We start from the raw sequence: 10,368 nt of genomic DNA, 5'->3' as shown, positions 1-10,368 counted from the left end.
ATCCCAATCCATTCCGACACATATTTGATTAAGATATTTAAATCTTATTTAAATATCTCAGATTCTCTCTTTTTGTTTAATTCGTAAATAAAACAAAATTGCGGTTAAATATATAGTATATATGTAGCGCATATTCTCTAATTTGAATTCGAACACTTGAACTTGATACTATAGATCATTATCCCCATACTATAGATCATTTTGACTATAAACTTGAACTTGATCCACTCTTATGTCTCTACATATAGTTCAAGTAATCATACTATAGTCAGAGTGTTCTTAGTTTATTTGATTTAGATTAATAATCGTAAAGTTCACTTTACTCAATAACAATCTTTACTGAATAAACAACAATAATAACTTTATTGAAAATAGAATATATTTTTATTTACAAACTATGAGTTTTAAGACATAAAACCCAACAATACACCACTGCAGGGTGTATGAACATAGCTGTTGTTGCTGAGAGTGCTTCAAATTTAAGTCTATGGCACAATAGACTTGAACATATGAGCATGAAAGGAATGAAGATGCTGGCTGCGAAAGGAGTTTTAGAAGGTCTGAAATCTATTGATTTGGGTCCTTGTGAGAATTGTGTTATGAGCAAACATAAACAAGTTAGCTTCACAAGGACTGTCAGAGAATTAAAGAAAGTTCGGTTGGAAATGGTCCATACAGATGTGGAGCAAGGTTCTAAGACCACAAAGCAAGTGGGAGTTGAGCTTGAGTTGCAGGGAAATTCACCTAATGATGTTGTAGCAGATACTCATGAAACTCCTAAACAACTACTGAGGAACCAGATGTGAAGCAAGGTTCCAAGACCACGAAGCAAGTGGGAGTTGAGCTTGAGTTGCAGGGAAACTCACCTAGTGATGTTGTAGCAGATACTCAAGAAACTCTTGAGACTGTTGCAGAAGAACCAGCGGTAGAGCAAGTGACACCTAAATCAGTGTTGAGAAGATCATCCAGTACTATCAGAGTACCAGATATGTATGTACCTTCATTACACTATCTGTTGCTGATGAAAGGGATCTAGAGCCCTTTGATGAGACCCTACAGTTGAAGGATACAACTAAGTGGGAGCAAGCCATGGATGATGGGATGTCTAGGCTTCAAAAATGCATTGTACTAAGGCTGAGGATATGGCAATAAGTGAAGCTGAAAAGAAGACGCTGTGGATGACTGACTATCTAGAAGAATTGGGCAAGAAGCAGCACGAAAAGATTCTTTATAGAGATAGTCAGAGTGCCATACAGTTGGTGAGAAACCCGGTCTATCATTTAAATACAAAACACAGAAGGCGATAACATTTCACTTGCAGGTTAGTGAAAGATGGCGATCTGTTTGGAGAAGATAGAGGGTGCAAAGAATTCAACAAACATGTTGACAAAATGTATTGATGTTGGAATATTGAGATTGTGCAAAGCCTCGATTGGTATAGTTCAGTGAAGATGCTCATGATCGTTTGAGAATGAAATTCTTGGTTGACTGGATCAGTCTCCCGTGGAAGAATTGTTAGGCTATGGAGCCTGATGCTTATTTATAACTTAGTCAAAGGTTATACATAGTAAAGCTATATATATATATATATGGTAAATGACATATAGAGTAAATTGTCATAAATAGTAAATAACTATATATAGTAAAAAGCTATATCTGTAAAGCTATATACGTAGATATTATATATAATAGATAGTTATATCTGGTAAAGCTATATATAGTAAGCTGATATATATATATATATATATATATATATATATATATATATATATATATTTATCCCCTTGTAGAGCTTTGAAAATATATTTTCTGTATTCTTTGTATTCTCTCTGTATTCTCTACATGTTTGAAGTCATCAATACAAAATCTTTAGCCAATATTCTTCCTGCATTTTCTCTATCCTATTCTTTGTGTTCATCTAGATCGAGTGTGTGCGTTGTTGAGCGATCCTAACACCAATAAATGAAGAGAATTAGCTCCAATGATAATAAACCACCCATGTACGATCCAAGGAAAGAAATTAAGAGAATTAAGAACAATGGTCTTGAGCAAGTCATTACTATACCTAAGAAGTTACTTAAAGTTAAAGTTATGGTCTTTGGAAAAAGTATTGCAAAGGAAAAAGTTAGTGGAAAGAATAAAAAGGTAATTTTTTCGATTATCAAGGATCTTTTCGTATTTTTAATTCCTTGTCTATAAGGAATTTCAAGATGCTCAAGAAGAGAAAATGACCAACTGAAAATGGAGGAGAGAAAACACTAAAAATGGAGTTATTGAAGGTGATTTCAAATGGCGGCACGACACAAAGCAAGCGTCTTCTTCTTGTTGAGAGGAAGAAGACGATGATGTGGTCGGTTCAATTAAACCGGGCAAATCAACCTAAAATGTGACCTTCCATCGGTCTTTCTCAATTTTAGCCCCCTTCCAGATAAGTTCTCATAAAAAATTTTCAGATAAGGTCTCATAAAAATTTTATGGTTTCAAAAACTAAACACAATAAAGAGTCTGTGGAAGAAAATTTGAGGTAATTTGGATATCGAAAGCTCGAGAATGGAGGTCCCGAACGTCGATGATGAGGTAAGTAGTCACCTTGGACCATTCTTAAGAAATACTTATAGGAATTACTTGGATTTATATATAAACCCTAAAACAAGTATGAATTAAGGATATGAAAGAAAAACTAAAAGAACCGTGAGTTAAGGTCCTAAATCAATCAAATTGCTTGGAATTTAAGTAACGTTAAAATAACCCACTAAATGAACTCTGCTGCCTATGAAATTTTAATGCTGAGCATGTTATGGTGTTTTAAGACTATACATGAAATTTGGAGGTCATTGGATAAGGTTGATTAGGTAAATCAAGAAATTGTGTAAAATGACTATAATGCCCTTAAAGAAATTTACCTTCGGTTCATGACCTAGACGACCTCCACATGCTATGAAACTCGGTATTATATCTTGCTTTATGATGTTTGATAATGTGGTGAAGCTTGAAAGCTATTAGAACTCGTTAAGTAGCAAAACCAAGAATTAGGGGTAAAATGACCAAAATGCCTCTAGGACTACTTGTGATATTTCAAGGTCTAGACATAATCTGAATGACCTAATATTTTTTATATGGCATATTATGAAGGACATACTGATAAGTTCAAGATTTCAAGTTGATTGGAGCAAGTTTGGAAACTAAACCAAGATAGAACTTAAGAAACACAAGGAAACACCTCAAGACTTAAGACCCTTCTAGAACCCTCTAAAGAATTCATTATGACTCTATGACTTTCTAGAATAACTCAGGCTTATGATGGTTCATATATTTATAAAGGCATGTTACAACTTATGCCTCAAGGAAATATGAACCTTAGAAACTTACAAGATTAGAACCAAGAACAATACCACAAAAGCTCTACAACTACCAAAGTAAGAAGTTAGGTACCACTCAAGGCAAGGGACCAAGGTCATCAAACATAAAAACTCAACAATACTAGGTAATACTCTAATGGTTGGGTTTTATGTCCTAAAACTCATAGTTTGTAAACAAAAATATATTTTGTTTTCAATAAATATATTATTGATGTTTATTCAGTAAAGATTGTTATTGAATAAAGTGAATGTTACGATCATTAATCTAAATCCAATAAACTATGAACACTCTGACTATAGTATGATTACTTGAACTATATGTAGAGACATAAGAGTGGATCAAGTTCAAGTATATAGCCAAAATGATCTATAGTACAGGGATAAAGTTGAGTACCTTATTCTGGGGACACTATGGATGCGGCCCACTTTTGTATAAGATATAAACAATGTGATCACTAAATTGAACATGTGGAGACATGTAAGTGGGGGTGTCCTATGCAATAAGTATTGCATAAGATCGGACCATTAAGAAATCACTCTCACTTTATAATGTCGATTACTGTTGAGACTGATTTTTTCATTCGATGACCTAGGCAACTCGATCTTAATCCTGAGCTAACTATGAACTCTTGTTTATTCGGAATTATCCTTAGATTTGCATGGGTGAGAGTGGCCCGAGTTTGCCGACTCAATAAGCCTCCCATTTCAGGGGTAAGACTGGGTGAATAGCTAGGGACATAGGGTGTAAGATGGAATTCACTCCTACCCGCTTTTAGGGATAGTAGAGAGGTTGTTCCCTTAAGTACTAACTCCAAGTCTTGAACAAGGAGCCCCACCCTCTCATTGGCCCGGGAGGGATTCAGTTTGGTGGTTGGACCACAAACCAATTGTTCATTAGAGGAACAATGGGACTTAAGGAACAAGAAATAACTTTAGGGGTAAAATAGTAAATTGACCTCGCTCTAGTTACGAACAACCTGTGAAGGATCGACTTACTAATCATGGTTATATCAAATGGACAGAAATATATCTAAACTACTAGGCTATAGTGGAATGTCCTAGTAGTTAACGAATCTTGGTTAACAAGGTTAATGAGTTTAGCCGGTTAATCTCGAATCGTTGGAGCCCATGATCTGTAGGTCCATTAGGTTCCTCTGCTAGCTCATATCGGACTAAACCATAGAACAGTGTGACGAGTGAGTTCAAAGTGTTCGAATTCAAATTAGGGAATACACGCTAAATATATATGATATATTTAACCGCATTTTGTTTTAATTATGAATTAAACAAAAAGAAAGAATTGGAGATATTTAAATAAGATTTAAATATTTTAATTATGAATAGGGATTCATAATCAATATGTGCCGGAATTGATTGGGATTGGCATTTGATTAAATGTTAAATATTAATTAAATTGTTTAATTAATCATTTAATATTATTTTGATTTGAAATTAATTATTTAAATTAATTGTTGAATTAAAATAAAGAAAGTCAAAATGTTGACTTCACCTAATAGAAAAATCCATGTCTGAGTTAGTGGAATATTGAGTGTCAATATATGGTTTAACCAAACTTGCATGCTTGCCACATAATCCCAAAAATTTGAGTGGAATTTTGAGTGTCAAAATTTGGTTTAACCAAACATGCATGCTTGACACATAATCCCACAAATTTGAGTGAAATTTTGAGTGTCAAAATTTGGTAATCTCAACTTTGCATGAACATACAAATATGACTCTATAAATAGAGTGATCAATGTACATGAAACTTCTTCTTGAAAAACTTAGAGAAAATCTCTCAAAACTCTCTCTTTACATATACTAAATTCCTATCAAGTTTAATCACTCACCGGATTCCATAATCCCGTTCTAAGGCCGGAGAATAATAGGGAAGACACAAGTGGTGGTTCGGAATCGGTTCGTGAGGAAAAAGAAATTTGAACTACAAAAGGTTAGTATTCAAACTCATTGAGTTTTAATGCTTTTGAACATGCTAACTAATTTACTATAATTGATGTACTTAAAGTACCTAAGATCCAAATTGCTTCCGCATGTGTTATAGTAACACCATCACTAATCATGTCCTAATTGACCCATGACCTCTGATAAGGCAACCCTAATCCTCAGCCCAACGATCCAAGCTTTTGTTGAAGCAAGAACCTTTGAATCAAAGCAATTAACACCTCCTTATACGAAATTTGAATCAACCAAGAGATAAGGCTAGAATTAGATTACCTCTTATGATCGAAGATCTAGAAACAAGATTTGGAAATCTTGTTCTAAATTGAGTCACTCCACAATCGAACTTGATCAAGGCTTGATTGAATGGCTCGGGTGCAATTCTACCACACGAATTGCTTGAAACTTAGAAATGACAAATATGGTGCTCAGATTTATAAGGGAAACGTCTCAATTTGAGATCTTAATTACATTCATCCACGAATCTGAATTTTACATAACATATTGTGGGTATTTATAGTCTCCTGACAAAAGACGTTTGTGGACGGGATTTATTCGAGATGTTTGTGGACGGAATTTATTCCCGATCCCCTTTAATCTCCACAAAGAATAAGTCAAATTGACCATTTGACTTTTACATAATTTATGAAATTAAATATAGTTTTTTCAATCAAATGTCGATATATCTGAGTTAACCTAAAAGGCATAACAAGCCATTCATACAATCCAAACTTAATATTGAAAGTTGTTTTCCATTCATCTACTACGTGCATTCTAATTTGATGATATCCAGACTTCAAAATAATTTTTATAAATAGACACGAATCATGCAATAAATCATGCATATCGTCTAACCTAGGAATAGGATGTCGACACTTTACCGTGATTTTGTTGATGACTCTATTATCCATGCATATGCGCCAAGTTTCATCTTTCTTTGGCACCAATAAGTCTCGTATAGAACATGGACTCAAACTTTCTCGTACATAGCCCTTCTCTATGAGCTCCTCCCCTTGCCTTTGAATTTCTTTTGTCTCGGTTGGATTGACTCGATAAGCTGGCTTATAAGGAATGACAGTCCTTGGAATGAAGTCTATTTTATGTTCAGTACCTCTAATGGGAGGTATTTCTTTATCTTGAAACATGTCTTCAATTTCCTGTAAAAGAGATTGAAAAACACTAGGCAAAGCCAAGTTGTTATAGTTAGAGACCAAATATCCTCCATTGTACATAAGTATAAAGATCGATTTTTGTGAAAGCCTTCTTACCTCTCCAACTATAGCCAAATAGCTCTCTCTTCATTTTTTCTTCAATTTCATCTCTTTTTTCATTCTTCTTTTTTTCTCTTTGATTTTTCTCTATTTTTTCCACTCAACTCTTGTTTTTCTTTTAACTCTTTTTCCTCAAACTCTTTCTTTCTTTCCTCCAACTTTAATTGATCAGCAAATACATTTGCAGAACTCAAAGGTACAAGAGTGATTTTTCTAACATCTTTTACAAAAGAATACCTATTCAAATAGCCATCATACAAACCCTCCTGTCAAATTGTCATGGTCGGCCAAGTAATATATCTCCAGCTTGCATTGGTAATACATCACAAAGAACTTCATCTTTATATTTTCCCAAAGTAAAAGATATTAAAGCTTGGGAAATTACGTTCATTGTTCCACTATCATTGAGCCATTGAAGCTTGTAAGGTTTAGGATGATCTTGAGTTAGAATTTGCAACCTTTTGATCAACATAGTACTTACTACATTGGTGCAACTTCCACTATCAATGATAAGACTACAAGCAGTCCCCTTGACTAACCACCGCGTGTGAAATAGGTTGTCTCATTGATCATCAACATCATTCTCCGTAACTTGAGTTTTAAGAAGTTTTCTTGTAATAAGTGCCAAATGAATCCCATCTTCCAATTCCTCCTCATTCTTTTGGACTTCTTCAACTAGATCATTGATCTCCCCTCCATTTTTCTTGTCTTGATTCATGATTGTACAAACAGTAGTGAAATATGTTTAGGACCTCAGATACTCAACTCACTGATTTTACACTCAAGGACACTCGTGTTTATACACACAAAGGTAGACTATTTGGGAAAGTGACTAAATTATGATCAAGGTAGGCTAATATATGGGTAAAGCAATTCTGATAGTAGCTAGCTATTCAAGGCAATCAAGATAAGTTAATTATGAAATAACAACAAAATAAAACAAGAAGTGAACAAACAAACAAGAGACACAAAGATATTTTTGGATATAATTGCACACTGAGAAAAAATGAATTCCAAAGAAAATGGTAGTGAAGATCGAACACAACAATTCCAGATTTATATGCTTTAGGGAAAAATGAGAATTGAAATTTATTTGATCTTCAAATAAAGGTGCAAATGGTCTAATGATAAGGATTTATTAAGAACAATATGATAAGGATATTTTTTTTTTCTTTCAAGATCTAAATATGATCTTTAACAGGACACTAAGAACAAAGTAGAAAGATAATGAAGAACGTTAGAAATGACAGTAAGAAAATAAATGACAGATTTAAAGAGACGATAAACAATAGCAGAAATTAAAGATAAAATCAATTCTAGAGTCGGCCACAAAGATGCAAGCCTAGGCTCTGATACCAAACTGATAAGGCAACCCTAATCCTCAATCCAACGATCCAAGCTTTTGTTGAAGCAAGAACCCTTGAATCAAAGTAATTAACACCTCCATATACGAGATTTGGATCAACCAAGCGATAAGGCTAGAATTAGATTACCTCTTATGATCGAAGATCTAGAAGCAAGATTTGGAAAACTTGTTCTAAATTGAGTCACTCTACAATCGAACTTGATCAAGGCTTGACTGAATGGCTAGGGTGCAATTCTACCACAAGAATTGCTTGAAACTTAGAAATGGCATATATGATGCTCGGATTTCTAAGGAAAACATCTCAATTTGAGATCTGAATTACATTCATCCACGAATCTGAATTTTACATAACATATTGTGGGTATTTATAGTCTCCCGACAAAAGACGTTTGTGGACGGGATTTATTCGAGATGTTTGTGGACGGGATTTATTCCCGATCCCTTTTAATCTCCACAAAGAATAAGTCAAATTGACCATTTGACTTTTACATAATTTATGAAATTAAATATAGTTTTTTCTAACAAATGTTGATATATCTGAGTGGTTAAGGAGATGGTTTGAAATCAATTGAGCTCTCCGCGGGTATGTTTGAATTTTGTTGTTGACATATTTTTTTGAATCTTCATGACATTTTTTTAATCTTCTTGTCAATACGTCCATTTGGAACACTGTGATTCTTATCAACCTCCCACCACGCGGTGCTTTTATCGGCACAAGTTTTCATCTTCTAGGTGGGATCCCTGCACCATATTTCATTTGTAGGATGTCAAGTTTGGCATCATGTTTCCCTCACCTAGACGAGATGCCCTTCACCATGTTATGGGGTACCCAAAGATTTGCAGGATGTCATGTTCATGTATGCACCAATCACATTACCTTTACGATCTATCATGGAGAGTAATTTAGGGCCACAATGAAACAAGAAGAGAGTAAGTTACTTTGGCCAAGAATCAAGAACCCCCTAAGACCTCTCACGGGACAACATGCTCATGACTTAGACTATGCTGCTTGGAATGCATGAAACCTTGAGAGTAGATTTTCAGACTATGTCACTTGGAACACATGAAGCCTTGGGCATAGTTATTCAAACCGTATCGAATGGCAAGCCCTAAGATGCGGGTTCATACTACATCGCTTGGAACACATGAAGCCTTTGACGTAGGTTAAGACTATGTCTCTAGGAACGCATGAAGCTTTGGACACAGGTTCCCAGGTTCATGATTTGTACCGTAAGTCCTAGGGGGTGACTTGTTAGGATCGATATCAGTCGTTAGCTCTGATACCAGTTGTTAGGATCGCACAACAACGCACACGCTCGATCTAGATGAACACAAAGAAAAGGATAGAGAAAAGTTGGAAGGAGAACTCTGGCTAAAAGAATTTTTTTGTATTGATGACTTCAGGTATGTACAACAAGAGAGAGTACAGAGAATAGAAAAGTACCTTTCAAAGCTTTACTGGACGGGATATATATATGGTTCAGTCTACTAAATATAGCTTTACCAGATTTAGCCATCTACTATATATAGCTATGTGCCATATATAGCTTTATCGGATATAGCTTTACCATATATGGCTTTACCATATATAGCTTTACCGGATATAGCCGTTGACCAAGCTATAAATACAGGGAGCAGACTCCATAACTCAACAATTCTCCCACTTGGAGACTGATCCTACATCATACCAATTAGTGCTTTGCATAGCCTTAATTTTCCAACATCAACACATTTTGTCAACATGTCTGCTGGATTCTTTGCACCCTCTATCTTCTCCAAACACATATCGCCTTCTTCCACTAACCTGCGAGTGAAATGGTACCGTCTTCTAATGTGTTTTGTCCTTGAATGATAGACTGGGTTTTTCACCAACTGTATGGCACTCTGACTATCTGTATAAAGAATTTTCTTGCACTGCTTCCGGCCTAATTCTTCTAGATAGTCTGTCATCCATATCATCTTCTTTCCAGCTTCAGCTATGGCCACGTACTCAGCTTCAGTAGATGAAAGAGCAACGCATTTCTGAAGCTTGGACATCCAACTCACTGCTGTTCCATCTATAGTGTAGATATACCCAGATGTGCTCTTGCTGGAGTCTACATCTCCACTCAGATCAGCATCCACAAAACCTTGCAGAACTACTTTGCCATTACCATAACAAAGTGTAGTATTGGATGTATCTCTCAGATATCTCAGAAGCCACTTCACAGCTTCCCAATGTTGCTTCCCTGGATTTGCCATGTACTTGCTAACAACTCCCACTGCATGTGTTATGTCAGGTCTAGTGCAGACCATAGCATACATCAAACTCCCAACTGCAGAAGCGTACGGAACTGATGCCATGTGCTCACGTTCCTCAACTGTCTTGGGAGATTGCCCTTTTGACAATTTAATATGATTTGCCAAGGGGGTA

The sequence above is a fragment of the Cucurbita moschata genome, unplaced genomic scaffold (assembly GCF_002738365.1).
Source record: "Cucurbita moschata cultivar Rifu unplaced genomic scaffold, Cmos_1.0 Cmo_Scf00087, whole genome shotgun sequence".
NCBI lineage: Eukaryota > Viridiplantae > Streptophyta > Magnoliopsida > Cucurbitales > Cucurbitaceae > Cucurbita > Cucurbita moschata.
Note: the sequence above shows the minus strand (reverse complement) of the source record.